Source organism: Mustela nigripes, chromosome 1, assembly GCF_022355385.1.
Source record: "Mustela nigripes isolate SB6536 chromosome 1, MUSNIG.SB6536, whole genome shotgun sequence".
In the NCBI taxonomy this organism is placed as follows: domain Eukaryota; kingdom Metazoa; phylum Chordata; class Mammalia; order Carnivora; family Mustelidae; genus Mustela; species Mustela nigripes.
In genome coordinates, this window is record NC_081557.1 from 188693167 (window position 1) to 188709545 (window position 16379).

The following is a 16379-nucleotide window of genomic DNA, read 5'->3' on the forward strand; positions in this document are numbered from 1 at the left end:
AAATTTTTTAATTTTAATTTTATTTATTATCTAATAAAATTATATATATGATATATATATGATATAATATATATCATATATATATATAATATTAGAAACTTATCTCACATAGATAAGTTTCCCAAAATGAAAAGGTGTTACTGAATTAGGTGGTAGTGTGTATAACTATAGAACAAGCTGAGAACCCAAATAGTCCAATCTCTGTGGTGGAGTTTCCTATAAATAAGCCAGCCTAGACCAAAAATAATTCATTTATTTATTTATTTATTTTTTAAAAGATTTTATTTATTTATTTGACAGAGAGAGATCATAAGTAGGCAGAGAGGCAGGCAGGGAGAGAGGAGGAAGCAGGCTCCCTGCTGAGCAGAGAGCCCGATGTGGGACTCGATCCCAGGACCCTGAGATCATGACCTGAGCCGAAGGCAGTGGCTTAACCCACTGAGCCACCCAGACGCCCATAGACCAAAATAATTTAAAAGTGAGGGTATGTGCTTTGGTGAGTGCTGTGAAGTGTGTAAACCTGGTGATTCACAGACCTGTACCCCTGGGGATAAAAATGTATGTTTATAAAAAAAAAAAAGTGATTTCAATCTTTGAGTCTTTCTCAAAGCAAGTTAGAGGGGAACTTGTTCTTATCTACCAGCCACATATCACAAAATTTTGCTACTTTTCCTTTCTAATTTGCTACTTTTTCCTTTCTAATTCTCTTCCATTCACTACTTCCCTGCATATCTACTTACAATTAAATTTACCCTACTGTCTCTCCCCACACACCCACACACACACCCCAGCTCCTTATAGACTGGCCAAACTTCTCTGGTTAGTTTCCTGGTTTTCTCACACTTCTGTAGACTTATTTCCTGCTACTCATTCTCTGATGCTATATCATAAAAGATTTATGAACTAGACTGACAAAGACAATTCTTTTGCTTGCGGGTGGGTTGGGGAATTCTCACATTAATAAATCTTCTCTGTCATCTAAGAAATAAAGAATGATTAATGTTGTGTGGGTAGAAGAGGAGAAAACTCTGGAATGTGGCTTTACCTCAGGAATATACTCAGGCATGTTAGGGCACACATCTGAGTTTCATTCTTCTTATCCTGCCTCTATCTAAGATTCCATTGTCCCAGGATAAGGGACTTTATGGTGTCTATAACCTGAGAATAGGATCATAATACCCTTATGTTGGTGGAGCTGATGGTATTGTTGCAGAGTCAGGGGAAAATGACAGGGGACAAATGATCCATCTTACTCTTGGTCTGTTGTGGAGTATATGGGAATGGCCATCCAGGCTTGTTCTTCCTCTGGGGAGTAAGGAGAATGGAGAGTCGCAGATTCATTACACACTGTTTGCTAATGGAAAATGGAGGCAACCATACACTAATTATTTCTTGCTCCAAGAAATCCAGTAAATCATATATCAATTTATCATAAGCCTATATGCATATGTATCTGTTATGCATCTGATACTTTAGGGTAACTAATCCAGTCTCTGATTTAAGGATCAGAGTGGAAGAGAATCAAAATGAGAGCTAGACCAAGTCAAAAAATTGAGCCACAGAAGTATTGAACTAGTACCACAGGGTTAATTAATTTATTTGATCATTTTGAACTGAACTGATGGGTTCTCCCCCTCATTTTAGATCACATTATTTTATTCACTGAATATTTATTCAGTGCTTATTTGCCAATTTTGCCAAGTGCTAAGAACATTAAGATGATAATGCACTGGCCCCTGCCCCCCAGGAGCTATAGTATAGATAATAAGGGAGACAGATATAAACATGATAATTAGAACACAACATGTGCAGCGCTATAATTGAGATATAAACAGATGTCATGGGAATGTGAAGGAGAGACTAACTTGACTTGGGAGAGTTAGGGAGGAGGGAACACTGAAGCTGGGATTTAAGGATCAAGAGACATTTGCTCATTTGCTGGGATTATATTTACCAGACTTTAGTTTGATCACACTAACTCATAAATATTGGAAAACAGTTCTGGCCAAATGTGGTCTTAGCATTTGGTCTTTTGGTTCTGCAATTAGTGGCAGTCCACAGTAACATCTCTGGAATGTTCTTCTGAGCAGAAGAATTTAAAAGATGTCATACATAGTCAGAGATAAACCACATCCTGGGGGCTTAGCAGATGAATGCTCTGGTACTTTCTTAATGAGGCTTGTGGGAGACTTTCACTTGGGCCACCCAGTATTTACTTCCTATGACAATAACACCATGTAAAATATACACTGTTGGAGAGAGATAATCATTCCGAAGCATGAATGTAGAAGCTCTAGGGTCTGAACTGAATGGACAGAAGTTGCTATCACTGGGGGTATTAGAAATGAGGACTCTGCACATGCAGTGGGGATTCCCTTCAAACAGGGGTAGAAAGGTTATTGGATTACAGTTTGAAACTGGAGGTCTTGCTTGATGCTGCTTCATAATTACCAGCAAGGAAGGTATCATGGTGGTACCATCTCTCTGTGGTCTTCCTTGGCACTCCAACACCTTTTTTTCCCATTCTTTAGAAATAAACTCTGATTTAGAGCTTTGTATTTCTTTCCTAGTGTTTGTTATAAAAGTGACCATTAAATACAAGGTTTTAGTGACTAAAACAGTTGGAGGCCACAGCCAAGCTGACAGCTTTAGGAGAGAGTTTATTTTCATTTTTTTTTCCCCCTCTAGCCTGGCTTTAGCTTTAAATTAGATTGTAATAATTATAACAAGGCTCCTCCCTGCCTTAGTTGAAAGCACATTGCAGATCTGGAATCTTTCTAGAACTTTATTTATGACAGAATTCCACATCATTTCAGAACTTTCATCGTCTATGTTGCTCAGCATTTTATGGGCCTTTGTTTTCTATAGCATTTTAGAAACCATGGTTCAAAGAAATAAAATTCTCTAGGGCACTAGAAAGATCTTTAGGGAAAGCAGGCTCCCCACAATCTACAGCCATTATCTTTTGTTGTTTTAGTTCTTACTGTGTTAATACTGGAATACACAGTAAAGTGGGTTAGCAACGGTATTGGTTCTGGAGCCTTATTATCTGGGTATATTTCCCAGCCTAGTAATTTACTAGATGCTTGACCTTAGACACCTTACTAAATATTTCTTTGCTGCAGTTTTCTCCACTGTGAAGAGAGAACAATGGTAGTATCAACTTTGAAGGATGTTTGGAAGGTTTCAATGAGTTAGAATAACTTGAAGCACTTAGAACAGTAGTGTCAAATATTTTTTTTAAGATTTTATTTATTTATTTGACAGACAGAGATCACAGGCCCACAGAGAGAGGGGAAGGGAAGCAGGCCCCCCGCTGAGCAGAGAGCCCGATGCGGGGCTCGATCCCAGAATCATGACCTGAGCTGAAGGCAGAGGCTTTAACCCATTGAGCCACCCAGGTGCCCCAGTAGTGTCAAATATTTAACACTTACCAGCTGTTATTAGCTCAGAAGTCTGTGAAGTTATATAACATAATTGATGAAACTGATTGGTCAAGTAGTCATCAAATAATTATACTGTGTTTTGCATGTACATGCTTGCTAATAGTATGGTTAGAGAATTTTAAATTCTAGACAACTATACTCAACTGGTTGCTGCTTTCTTATAATTTCCTACAGACAACAGGAGGCAGAATAGCCTAGAGCACTGGGTTTGTTGAATTTGAGCTGCTAACAGCATTGGGTTTAGAGTCAGAGAGTGTAGTCAAGTACCGGTTCTGTCACTTGTGAAGCCTTTTGGTGGTTTTGTTCCCTCATCTATAAAATGGAGATTATGTCTCACAAGATCATTATAAGGATAATGAATGTGAATGTTGGAACGCACACCAAATTCTCAGAACAACTGTAGAGGATGGTGGGAGGAGGGATTCGCTGACTATGGGTCAGTTCTGTTTATGATTAGTTCCATGATAACAAGTGCTAGAGATGGGAATTTGCTCAGGACATTAGGCATCCAACAGCAAAGGGGGAAATAGTTCTTTAAACTTCAAGAGTGTTGGGAGAAATTACAAAACTAAGAAGGGCAAATGGCAATGTGTTGCTGTTGTGTTATAAGCATAAGTGTGGGGGTGGACAATTTCATTCAGATGAGTCATTTTGCATGTGTTCCATCTTGTCCAGGAATTCTCCTTGCGTAAGATGGGCAACATAGGCCGAGAGAAAAAAATGAAGGACCCAATCTTTCTTCTTATTCTTGGAAATAATGACTGTGGTTATACTGTCCCAGAGATTATTCATTGTATAAGATTCTCAAATTTTAGTGGATATAAAACTCAAGTGGGGAACTTGTTTAAAGGGTACTTTCCAAAGCTTAATCTACAGAAATTCCATGTTGGTAGTGGCCTGGAAATCTGCTTGTTGGGGGCTTTCTAGGTGCTTCTGATGCAGGTGGTTAGAAGACTATACTTTAGGAAAGACAACTCCAGTGAGACTGGGCAGAGTGAATTCCCCTGCAGAAGGCAGCTGCCCCATCCACTGGCGTTTTTCCCATCATGATGGTTGCCTCTGAAAAAGCAGAAACAAAAATCCAGTTTTGCTTTATTTTGAGCCAAAGCACTATTTAATAACCTATGTTAATTGTTTCTCACAACACTGCATGGAAGACAGTATTAATTCCATTTGGCCCAAGAGGAATTAGGGACACAAGGAAGATTTCTTTAGGGGTGCAGTGTGGTTTGGTGCAAGCATGAATTATGGGCAAACATTACACAGGTCCTTCAATTTGTCCCCAGCCATCTGGGTATTGCTAAACACATCTGTTCCTTCTCCTGGAGAGGATGCTCCACTACTGCCTCAGGATTTAAATTATGTCAAGAGAGGGGGCTCCATGTGTCCACTTCTCTGGTTCATAGGGATGGCTCAGGGGAGCATTGGTTTTGCTGTGATTGGCATTTATTCAGGGCCTGGGTACTTAACTCTGAATTTTGATTTGGGCATTTGCCAGGTACAATATTCTGCCAGGGCCTTCCCAGTCTGTTCTCTGCTGTTTTGCTCCTGAAGATTTACAACTAGTGAAGGGATAAAGAAAGGTCACTGCGAGAGGCGGCAGCATGTGGTGGTGACTCATGGTCTGGCCCTGGTGTGGAGCCAGTTTGGGTGGAACGCTTGACTGGCTGCTGTGCTTGTTTTCATGTGGCTCTTTGCCACAGCCCTGCAGGAAGCATTTTCTCTCCTGTTGCTGGTCAGAGGGAAGGCCTGGTCATTCTCTCCATGCCTGCTGTTATGGAGTCAGGTCAGAGCAATGAAGCCTGGTGGCCATTTGACAAAGAATCCCACAGAGTAGGGACTCAGGAGCTCAGGAGACAGTGGGATGAGCCAGTCCTGGGAAGGGTTAGGTCTTAAATACCAGCCGCAGCTCCCAGCTGGGGGCACATTGACCGCCAGGGCTAAGGGAAGTCGGGGGATGCTGGTAAGCATGGATGTCTGGCAAGCAGGATTCCTCAACTTTGGCACTATTAACATTTTGGACCAGATAATTCTTTGTTGTAGGAGGGAGTGGCTGTGCTGTGCATGATAGGATGGTTAGCAGCATCCCTGGCGTCCACCCGCTAGATGTCAGTAGCACACCCTCATGCCTTCCTTCCTTAAAGGAACCAACAAAGTCTCTAGATATTGCCAAAAGTCTCGAGGCAAAAAATAATTCCCAGTTGAGATGACTGTAGTGTAGTTGAGTCTGTAGCATGTGGGCAAGGTTAAGAAGATCCATTCTTCATCATGATATTCTCATCTTTTGTCATCATTATCACCATCGACATCATCAAATTTATTGAGCATTTACCATGTGACAAGTACTATATTTTGCATCTCAAATTCTACACAACAATTCTAAGATGATGAAGTTCTTTTTTTTTTTTTAAGGTTTTATTTATTTACTTGAGAGAGAGAGAGAGAGAGAGAACAAGAGAGAGTGGGAGTCCAGGAGCAGGGAAAGAAGCAGACTCCCTGCTGAGCAAGGAGTCTGAAGATGCGGGTCTGGATCCCAGGACTCTGGGATCATGACCTGAGCTGAAGGCAGACGCTTAACTGACTGATCCACTCAGGTGCCCCAAAGGATAAAGAAGCTCTATTGCTCCCACTTTATGGATAAGAAAACTGAAGTTTATTTACAAAAGTAACTTGCCCAAGGTCACATAGGTGGCATTTGGGGCTCAAGCCCAGCTATAGATGCCTCTAGCTCACCCTGTTACCATATTTAGTAGAGCCATAATATAGGAGAAAAGCTGAGATACAGGCCAAAAAGCTGACATGCAGCATGATGGGGCTGCCAGCTGGAGGCAGAGCCTCTACCTCAGGGCTGGAATTCATGAGTATACCTATAAACCCTGTGGGAAAAAATCAAGGGCTTAGATGAACTCGAATACCAGGTAAGTGATTCAGATAGAGATCCAGCTACTTGAAATGAGATGTAGGGTGGGGGTTGGTCACAGATAAACCTCTACCTGTGCCCAGCTATTCTCCTGTCTGTTCATGGTACCTAACTCCCTGAGATACAACACCTGATAACAGCCCAAATGTGTCTTTTTTCATTTCAAATACTGTTCATTGAACTGTAGCTTCTCATAAAAGCCTCCATTCCTTCCTTAGGTCCCAGCCCTTATTTTTTCTGCTTCTTCTGCTTACTCCCAGCTGCCTTTAGTTGGGGACATGTCTGTTGAAATGAATGGACAACATGAGTTTGCTGGTCACCTCTGGCACACTAAAGACCCTGTAATAGGACAACTGAAGGTGATGTGATCTCTGGTGTGTATAAAATACTTGTAGTTTGTAGGACTGATGATCCTGCACTAAATGCCAATAGTCAGAGGCAATCCTGGGAGAGTTTGTTTGGCAACAACTTCATTTTTTAAAGGAAGGATCGGGATTTCCAATATTGTGGTTTTTCTCACCACCAAAGTGGTTGAAAATTTACTTGAAACCAAACTGAGCCTCTGCAATGGGTCCTTTAAGGAAATTTTTTCATTAATGGAGCAGCAGGAGAGATTCTAAAGTGCATAGTTGTTTTGTAGTCTGCCTGATACCTAGAACCAAATGGTCTTTGCTTTGAAAACATTATCAGATAGCACTAGGTTCAATTACAGGGATTTCTCTATCCACACTCAATTAATTAGTACTTAAACCCATGCCCGGTTTGAAAACTGTGAGTACCCTTGGGAAAGAGAAAGGTCCAACTAAGTTGTACAGGACCTACCTGGCATTGGCAGTAGTTTGGGGACTTTTGCTATTCATGTGCCTGGTAGGAGCTGATGTCCTACCAAGCCTCCTCAGAATGTTAAAGTGTATATTTAATAGTCACTACACAGGCTTCAGTGTTCTTGTAAGACTGTGAAATCATCTGTATGGTTTCCTTGTGTGCTGAATTTCCTTTGTCCTTCCCTGGTGGTCTTGCCCTTTCTAGAGGATTTTGTAGTTGGTACTTGCTGGTTTAATGAGGTGTCATCTGAGGGAACATCATAAAACAGTAAGGCTGCTCATTGAAAATGTCTTGCTTTTGCTCACTGTTGTTATCTTTAACATATTTGAAATATTCAAAATTAGAAAAATAATACATGTTTAAATATTAGAAAAATACATATTTATTGAAGGCAAATTAGAAAATACAAAGAGCAAAGAAAAGGAAAAAAATTACTTTGTCATCTCACAACTCAGATATAGCCACTGTTAACATTTTGTTTGTGTCCTTGTGTTTTTGTTTTGCATTCATAAAGGGAGGGGATAGAAGAAATTAGTATAAGACATGTAGCATATTCTTAATAAGAATATTTAAAATGATACTTATATAGATCTTTTGCTTTCTTGACAAATGGTTCCTGATAATTTTCAAAGATATACATGATTTTATTTATTTATTTATTCTTAAGATTTTATTTATTTATTTGACAGAGAGATGGAGAGCACAAGGAGGCAGAGAGCCAGGCAGAGAAGAGGGGGAAGCCAGCTCCCTGCTGAGCAGAGAGCCCGACATGGGGCTTGATCCCAGACCTTGGGATCATGACCTGAGCCAAAGGCAGCCACTTAACTGAGTGAGGCACCCAAGCACCCCGATATACATGGTATTAAAAATTGAAAAAGAAATGCCATGTTTTTCTCCTTGCTGATTAAGGGTGTATCTACAAGATTGTGTGTGTGTGTGTGTGTGTGTAAATGGACTGTCTTTGGTTCCTGAAAAAGAAATTCTTTTGCTGGATTTGCTGACTCACTGCCAAGCCCTGCTGTAGGCAGGGAGCAGATTCTGAGTTATTCAAGCCAAACATTTGGCCCTCATGGTTTATTGGCCACTGTGACAGACTTCTTCTCACACCTCACCTCCACACGTCTTCCTTGTTGGCATGTGGGCATATCTGGCATTTTGTTCATTTTGCCTCCTCATCTCTTCCTATTTCTTTCAGTTACTCTTTAGCATTTCTCAAATTTATACTAGTACTACCTCAATTCTCTAATTCATGACGTTAGAAATACCCAGACACTTCCTTCCTAAGGTCACTGCAGGAATTCACTGTCTTCTTCTAAGTAAGACCTTATTTGTTCATCTGTGTGCCTTTTCAGGACTCCTGTGCTATAATGAGACGTCATCAATGGAGTCAGCTTTAGTCATCTTCATTTGTTCGCAACCACTCATGGAGAAATTCTTTCCTAATTTCTTTCCTAATTTTTCCATTTTCTTTCCTAATCTGAAGTAATATCAAAGCATACAACTGAACTCAAGTTTTGTGAAACCCTGAGGTGACAGGCTTGGTGAGAGGAGGGAGAGAAACTGTACAACTTCATTCATCTTAACATACTGGGTAAAAGAATTTCATACAGACTGGCATGACCAACAGTGCTATCACTGAGAGGATGCATCCTAGTACCATAATTTTAAAAAGTTAAGAAAAGAAATGTTTAATTTTAGTTGGCAAAGAACTCAACACAGGGAAAGTTACTGTAGCCTGCCTTCAAGCATCACAAGGTATTAAGGTGACTGGGATGGCAGGGCTTTATATGAACTTCTTTTCCAACTCCATGGTGTTTCTTCCCTTTTCCAGACAGGTTTTTGTTTTTTGTTTTTTTGATTCACTGTTTGAAAGCTTGGGAAGAATCACAAGCTAGAATGAGGCTAATAATGATTGCTCTGTAAGTTCCAATAATTACCATTCTAAATATTGATCACATAGTCACTAATTTAAACCTTAAAAAAATGTGAAGGTCAATCATCCCCATTTTACAGATATGGAAACAGTAGAGACTTTAAGAAACCTACTCAATGTCACACAGCTGGTCAGCCACAGAATCCACATTCAGGCCAAGCATCTGCCCTCAGCTTCCTCTTTTAAGAAATCAGGGGCTAGAACTTTGAGTTCCAGTCAGAGGTCTACTAATAATTTGCTGTGTTATCTCAGGCAGTCACATCACCTTTCTGGCCCTCAGTTTCTTCATTTAGCTAAAACATTCTATGAGCCTATACATACATTTATGCCGTTCTCCTCCCCAAACCTTCAGTTCTTAGATGTAACTATAGAGAGAAATGCAATGTCTCAAAGGAAATCAATCTCTTCTTTTGGTCTTGAGTCTGCTTTCTTTGCAGGAAAGAATTGCCCTTCCACAGCAGCTCCACAGTAATAAGCAGAGACAATTACCTTGGGGTTGCTGATCTCATTGAGCCAATTCTACTTAGTGAAAAAGAGAGGTTTGTTATAATTTACACAAGAAAAGATTTAAGAGAAGGCAACCCAGAGAAATGGAGAGATTCTTCACTTAGGAAGTGCAACCATTTCATGTTTCCAAGGAAAGTTCATAATCCATGGAGCAGGGATATGTTTAAAAGCAGAGAGAATATGGTTCTGAGGATGAAGCGCTAAATTGGCTGAAGGAAACCCTTTTTCCTGCTGATTTGCCACATGTTCTCAGCAAGTCATAAGAGCAAGCCACATGCCTCAGCAAGGCCATTTTAGGCTTCTGTTTCTTTGGTGAGGTTGCTATGGTAAGGCCTGAAGATTCACCTCTAAAACTCTGCAAATACTGATTTCTGATGATCACATTCAATCTCAGGAAGTGAGGTTTCTCAGCATCTTTCTGTCTGTAAGTCTGCTGGGGGTCCTGCAGCCCTAGCCCTTACTGGTTGAGCAGTATTTTCTGTGGTCTAATTCTGTGTGGTGGTCTGATTTCATCATTGCTGGGCTCTGGGTATGTGGAGAGCCTACTCCAAGTGGAAAGGCTGCTATTGACCCAAGCAACACAAATCCCTCACTGTTCTTGTTCTGATGATGTCATCAACTGAAATTGAGTTCTTTATGATAGTGATGATAGCAAACATGGAGGATGGAACAGTGGGAACAGTGGTGTTGACTTCGTGTTCACCCATCATCACCAATAAAATAACTTACTTCATGAGATAGTGTGTAAGGGACTATGCATGTATTTGTGAAACTAGTTCTGTTCCAGATGTTAAAATGTACTTGGGACCAACTTTCTACTTATTTATTTCCCAGAGCAAAGCCCATCCCCTTCCCCCTTTTCCCGTGAATAAGTAAACAGTACTCACAGTCATGTTCTAGTCTTAGAAAAAAAAATATTTAAGCTGAAATTTCTTCTCCCATTCTCTTACGATGGAATGTCTTGGTTTTCCAGCTTTTGTTTCCTGGATTCCACAACTCATTCTTGTCTCTGCTTCTGACCTTTATGGGAATGCCTCAAGACTCAACTTCCATTAAGTGAGATCATCATTCATAAAGGTCTAGGCAGTGTGCCTAGGAGGAGAGCAAATCTTTGGCTTGACATCGGAGAAGCTGAACCTAGATATGGTGCTGAGGTACAAGAACAGGGGATGATGCCAGAATGGAAGACTGGAGTCAGACTGGGAAAAGTTCCTATGTCACATTGAGGAGGTTAAATTTTAAGCTGTAGAACAGCAATATGTTTGCAGAAGCTTTACACAGATAGCATGCACAAATACACACACACTGACACACACGGATTCAGGCATCTTGTTTAATAAGGTTTCACTTATAGTTCAACACAAATGAGTGATAATCTCCAATTTTGTGTCAGGCTACCGAATTACAATACTATAAACATATCAAGTGTGCCCTTCTACAGGTAGGTGATGGGGTAAAAAGATGGGTAAAACATGGTTCTTGCTTTCAATGAGGAGTCTGAACTATCATGACAAGGAATAATATAGGAAGAGTTCATATTAAATGCTTAGTCTTGATTCTAAGAGAAGATTTTAGACAGGAGAAGGATAATTTTTTAAATTAAATAAAAATAGCTCTATTGTTGGTGAGGAAGATAAACTAAAGAGAAGAAACTGGCAAAGTGTTAACTATGAATTTCCATTCTTTGTTGATTATCTTCATTATTATAATGTTTCCCATCAATTTGGGGGTCCTTTTGATACACACTTTGGGAAATGGTACTCTTTGGATTTCTTTCTAACATTCAGTAGCTAACACCCACTTAGAAAAAACAAAATGATACCATGGGGATGTCATGGCCATGTTTGCTTTACATACCAAGACTTCTTGCCTATTTCCAAATGTTCTGGGTAGATGTAGATTATTTGGAGATGGTCCAGCTAAGACTTCTTATGAATAAAAAATGTTGCTATAATTAAAATCTTTCAGGCCCAAGTTGCCTTTTTCCAATAATTCACTTGTGATTTATACTTGGAGACACGTGTAATATCAAATTACCTAAGTGGGGAGGAGGAGGGAGGGAAAGAAAACTAAGCTCTGTTGTAAGGATCAGTTGTCAGAATATTGCTGACTTCATAAACCACTTGGGCTTTTTTTCCAGGCCAACACTTGATGTATTTATAGCCTTGTAATTTGGTTACCTATCACTTAGCTTATATGTGAGTCACCCATGAAATATATGCACAGAGACCAGATGTACTAATTACAAAGGCAGAGTGCAGGTGGGAGGGCCCTGTTAAGACCCCTGTTTAACAACAGTGGCAGATTGTGGGGAAAGGATCATTTATCATTAAATGGCAGTAAGACGAAAATGACAGAGCTCTTGAGTCAGGCTTTAGAGAGTTATTCAGCTTTGCTCCTGTCAAGCTGAGCTTCCTTTCTTAGAGTCACAGTTTTCTGTTTGATGTGGTATGTTTGTTTCATAATACAGGGGGAGGCAGGCAGGGAGAGGATCACAAGGATGTAAGGAAGACTATGGGAGAGGGAGTAGCTATTTGAGTAGTGTCATTTGTGGCGACTTAATTTTCTTCAGAAGTGATATTTAGACCTAGCTGTCAGAAATTATTTTTATTTATTTTTAAGCTTCCACATTATTCTTTTCCTGGAATGATTTTTCTATTTCAGATTCTATCTGGTTGAAATCTTTTCTTTTAATTGAAGTATTGTTGATACACAGTGTTACAATAGTTTCAGTGTACAACATAGTGATTTGACAATTCTGTGTATCGTGCTATGCTTACCACAAATATAGCTAACATCAGTCATCATAAAACTATTACAGTATCATTGAACTATATTCCCTATGCTATGCCTTTTCTCCCAGTGACTTATTGCATAACTGGAGGGTATTTTCCACTCCCCTTCACCCATTTTGCCCATACTCCCACCCCTTTTCCTTATTTGTTTTGCTTTTTAGTTTTCACTATAAGTGACATCATATGGTATTTGTCTTTCTCTAACTTATTTCACTGATCATAATACCCTCTAGGTCTGTCCATTTTGTCAACAAATGGCAAGATCTCATTCTTTTTTAAGGCTGAGTAATATCTTCCATATCCATTTATCTATTTATGGATATGTGGGTTGCTTTTATATCTTGGCTATTGTAAATAATACTGCAGTAAACATGGGGGTGCATATATCTTTTTGAATTAGTTTTTTTTCATTTTCTTCAAGTAGATCCCATTAGTGGAATTACTGGAGCATGTGATAGTTCTATTTTTAATTTTTTAAAAAACATTTTATTTATTTATTTGACACAGAGAGAGAGAGAGAAAGCACAAACAGGGGGAGTGGCAAGCAGAGGGAGAAGCAGGCTCCCCACTGAGCAAGGAGCCCAATGCGGGACTTGATCCCAAGACCCTGGATCATGACCTGAGTTGAAGACAGATGCTTAACTGACTGAGCCACCCAGGCATCCCTCTATTTTTAATTTTTTGAGGAAACTTCATAATGCTTTTGATGGTGGCTGCACCAACTTATGTTCCCAGAAGCAGTGCACTAGGATTTCTTTTTTCCCACATCCTTGCCAACACTTATTTCTTGTCTTTGGAATGCTAGCTATCACCTGGTAAAAACCCTGTCCATCTCTCAAAATCCATTTCAAAAGTGACTTCCTCTGTGGAAACTCAGGTCTTATATTGTCTTTTAACTGTATATTAGCATATTAAATTCAAACTGAAGGTATTATATTTGGGTGTAAGAAAAATTTCATGTTAAAAGTGAACACATTGTCCTGTATCAAACAATTGTATGTGTGAGGTTATGTATTAGATTATTTCTGAAGCTTTCTTCTGTGACTGGTAAAATTGTGATTTCCACCTAGCATTAAGAGGAATGAATTAATTACTTTCAGGACAGATGGCATACTTTCCTCCCCCCATGCTTATCCTTACACAGAAAAAAAGGAACCAGATGTTGGGGAACTTTCTTAAGTAAAGTTATGTATTCAAGAGCCAACTACACCTGGAAAATTTTTATTCTGCTCTGAATTTGTATGCAGTGTTTTATCTCTCAATTTAACTGTCTGAATGGTCCATTTCAGCCTTGGAAACCTACCTTGGATATGTTTTGGCAGCAAAGAAACTCAAAGCCAGATTAATTACGACCTTACAAACAGTGAGCAACTGTATTTAAAAGCAAACTCATCACAAAATAATGTTTTCATGCTGTTAAAAAGATTCACTCCAAGCCTCCTTTTGGAGGTTGGGTGACTCCTAAATACAGTTAACAGGTGCAGAGGGAAAATTCCCCAAAGGTACTTGGATACTTTTCTTGAAGCTAGAGTCTTAACTATGTGCAGGAAAGGTGAAGTCCCTGGAGCTGGTGGTGAGCAAGGTCCTAGCAGGATTTGGTAATAATGACTCAGAGGTGATTACTGGGAGAGATCTAGAAGTATGGCTGTGCCTGTGCTCTTGGATTGAAAAGACAGCCATAGGCACTCAAATCATCCTCCTCCCAAATTCCTTCATTGTACACAAAAAGACTTCATTCTAAAATTGATGGCTGAAATCCAGATGTTATCAATTCAAAGATAGCTGTTAATGTGTATTATATTCTAGATATTGTGAGAATCAGAAAGAAGTAATATATATTTCTATAACCTCCTCTATCTTACCCAGTCTAGTGAGGGATGAGTTGTTCTTCATGAACTTATAGGAGATTGATTAATAGCAGCTTTTTCTAAACTGCTTATGTATCATTATAAAAATAATTTTTTAAAATATAAGTAATTGGGGCACCTGGGTGGCTCAGTCAGTTAAGTGTGTGCCTTCAGCTCAGGTCATGATTCCAGGGTCCTGAGATCGAGCCCCGCATCAGGCTCCCTGCTCAATGAGAAGTCTCCTTCTCCCTCTCCCGTTGACTTGTGCTTTCTTTCTCTCTCTCACTCTCTCTCAAATAAATAAGTAAAACCTTAAAAAATGTAAGTAATCTAACTAATCTATGACAAAGAAGAAAAAATGTAGAATGGGAAAAAATAATCTTTAATAATGTTGGGAAAACTAGATAGCTACATGCAAAAGAGTGAAACTGGATCACTTTCTTACACCATTCATAAATATAAACTCAAAATAGATTAAAGACATACATGTGAGACCAGAAACCATAAAAATCCTAGAAGACAACACAGCAGTAATTTCTCTGACATCAGCCATAGTGACATTTTTCTAGATATGTCTCCTAGGCAAGGAAACAAAAGCAGCAATAAACTATCGGGACCACATCAAAATGAAAACTTTTGCATACAAAGAAAACCATTGGCAATACAAAAAGGCAACTTACTGAGTGGGGGAAGATATTTGCAAATGATATATCTGATAAGGGGTTAATACCCAAAATATATAAAGAACTTATACAACTCAACACCAAAAAAACCCCAATCTGATTTAAAAAAATGAGCAGAGGATCTGAATAGACATTTCTCCAAAGAAGACATCTAGATAGCCAACAGACACATGAAAAGATGCTTAACACCACTAATTATCAGAGAAATGCAAATCAAAACCACAATGAGATATCATCTTACACCTGTCAGAATAGCTAAAGTGAAAAAGACAAGAAATAACAAGTGTTCATGAGGATAGGGAGAAAAAGGAACCCTTGTGTTGGTAGTGGCATAAATTGGTATAGCCACTGTAGAAAATAGCATGGAGGGACACCTGGGTTGCTCAGTCAGTTAAGCATCTGCCTTCGGCTCAGGTCATGATGCTAGGGTTTTGGGATTGAGTCCTGCATCAGGCTCCATGCTCAATGGGGAGCCTGCTTCTCCCTCTGCCTGCTGTTCCCCCTGCTTGTACTCTCTCTATCTCTGACAAGTAAATAAATAAAATTAAATAAAAAAACCCAGCATGGAGGTTCCTCAAAAAATTAAAAGTAGAAATAGTGTATAAGCTAATAATTCCAATACTGGGTATTTATCCAATGAAAAAGAAAACACTAATTCAAAAAGATATATTCACCGCTATGAATATTATAGCATTATTTACAGTAGCCATGATCTGAAAACAACCTCAGTGTCTGTTGATAGACAAATGGATAAGGAAGATTTTATACATACATACATATATATGTATATATACACACATACATATTTTACATATGTATAAAATGGAATTCCCATACATACAATGGACTATTACTCAGCTATAAAAAATTATAAGATCCTTCTGTTTGTGACAACATGGATGAAACTAGAGGGTATTATGCTACATGAAATAGTCAGATAAGACAAATACCATATGATATCACCTATATGTAGAATCTAAAAACCAAAACAAAGTAATAAGCAAACAAACCAAAAGCAGAATCAGACAAATACAGAGAACAAGCTGTTGGTTGTCAGAGAGAAAAGGGGTAGAAGGATGGGCAAAATGGGTGAAGAGGGTAAGAGATGCAGGCTTCCAGTTATGGAATGAATAAGTCATGGGAATAAAAGCACGGAATAGGGAACATAGTCATTGATATTGTAATAGCATTGTATGGTGACAGATGGTGGCTATACTTATGATGAGCATAGCATAAAATATAGAGGAATTGAGTCACTATGTTGTATACCTGAAACTAATGTAACATTGTGTGTCAACTATACTTAGATAAACAAGAACTAAAAAAAACAATACATGTGAGTAATCCATGAACGTGATTTTCTTTTTTTAAAGATTTATTTATTTTAGAAAGGTGGGGGAAGGACAGAGTGGGAAGGAGAGAA

At 39.1% G+C, this 16379-nt stretch overlaps 1 long non-coding RNA gene across 1 annotated transcript; it reads left to right on the top strand.

The window, feature by feature from the left end:
* Positions 1-5183: 5183 nt before the first annotated feature.
* LOC132014553 (uncharacterized) lies at positions 5184-8035 on the top strand. The gene is made up of 3 exons (XR_009403322.1): positions 5184-5232; positions 6627-6740; positions 7881-8035. It is a non-coding gene; the product is annotated as an uncharacterized LOC132014553 (long non-coding RNA).
* Positions 8036-16379: the final 8344 nt, after the last annotated feature.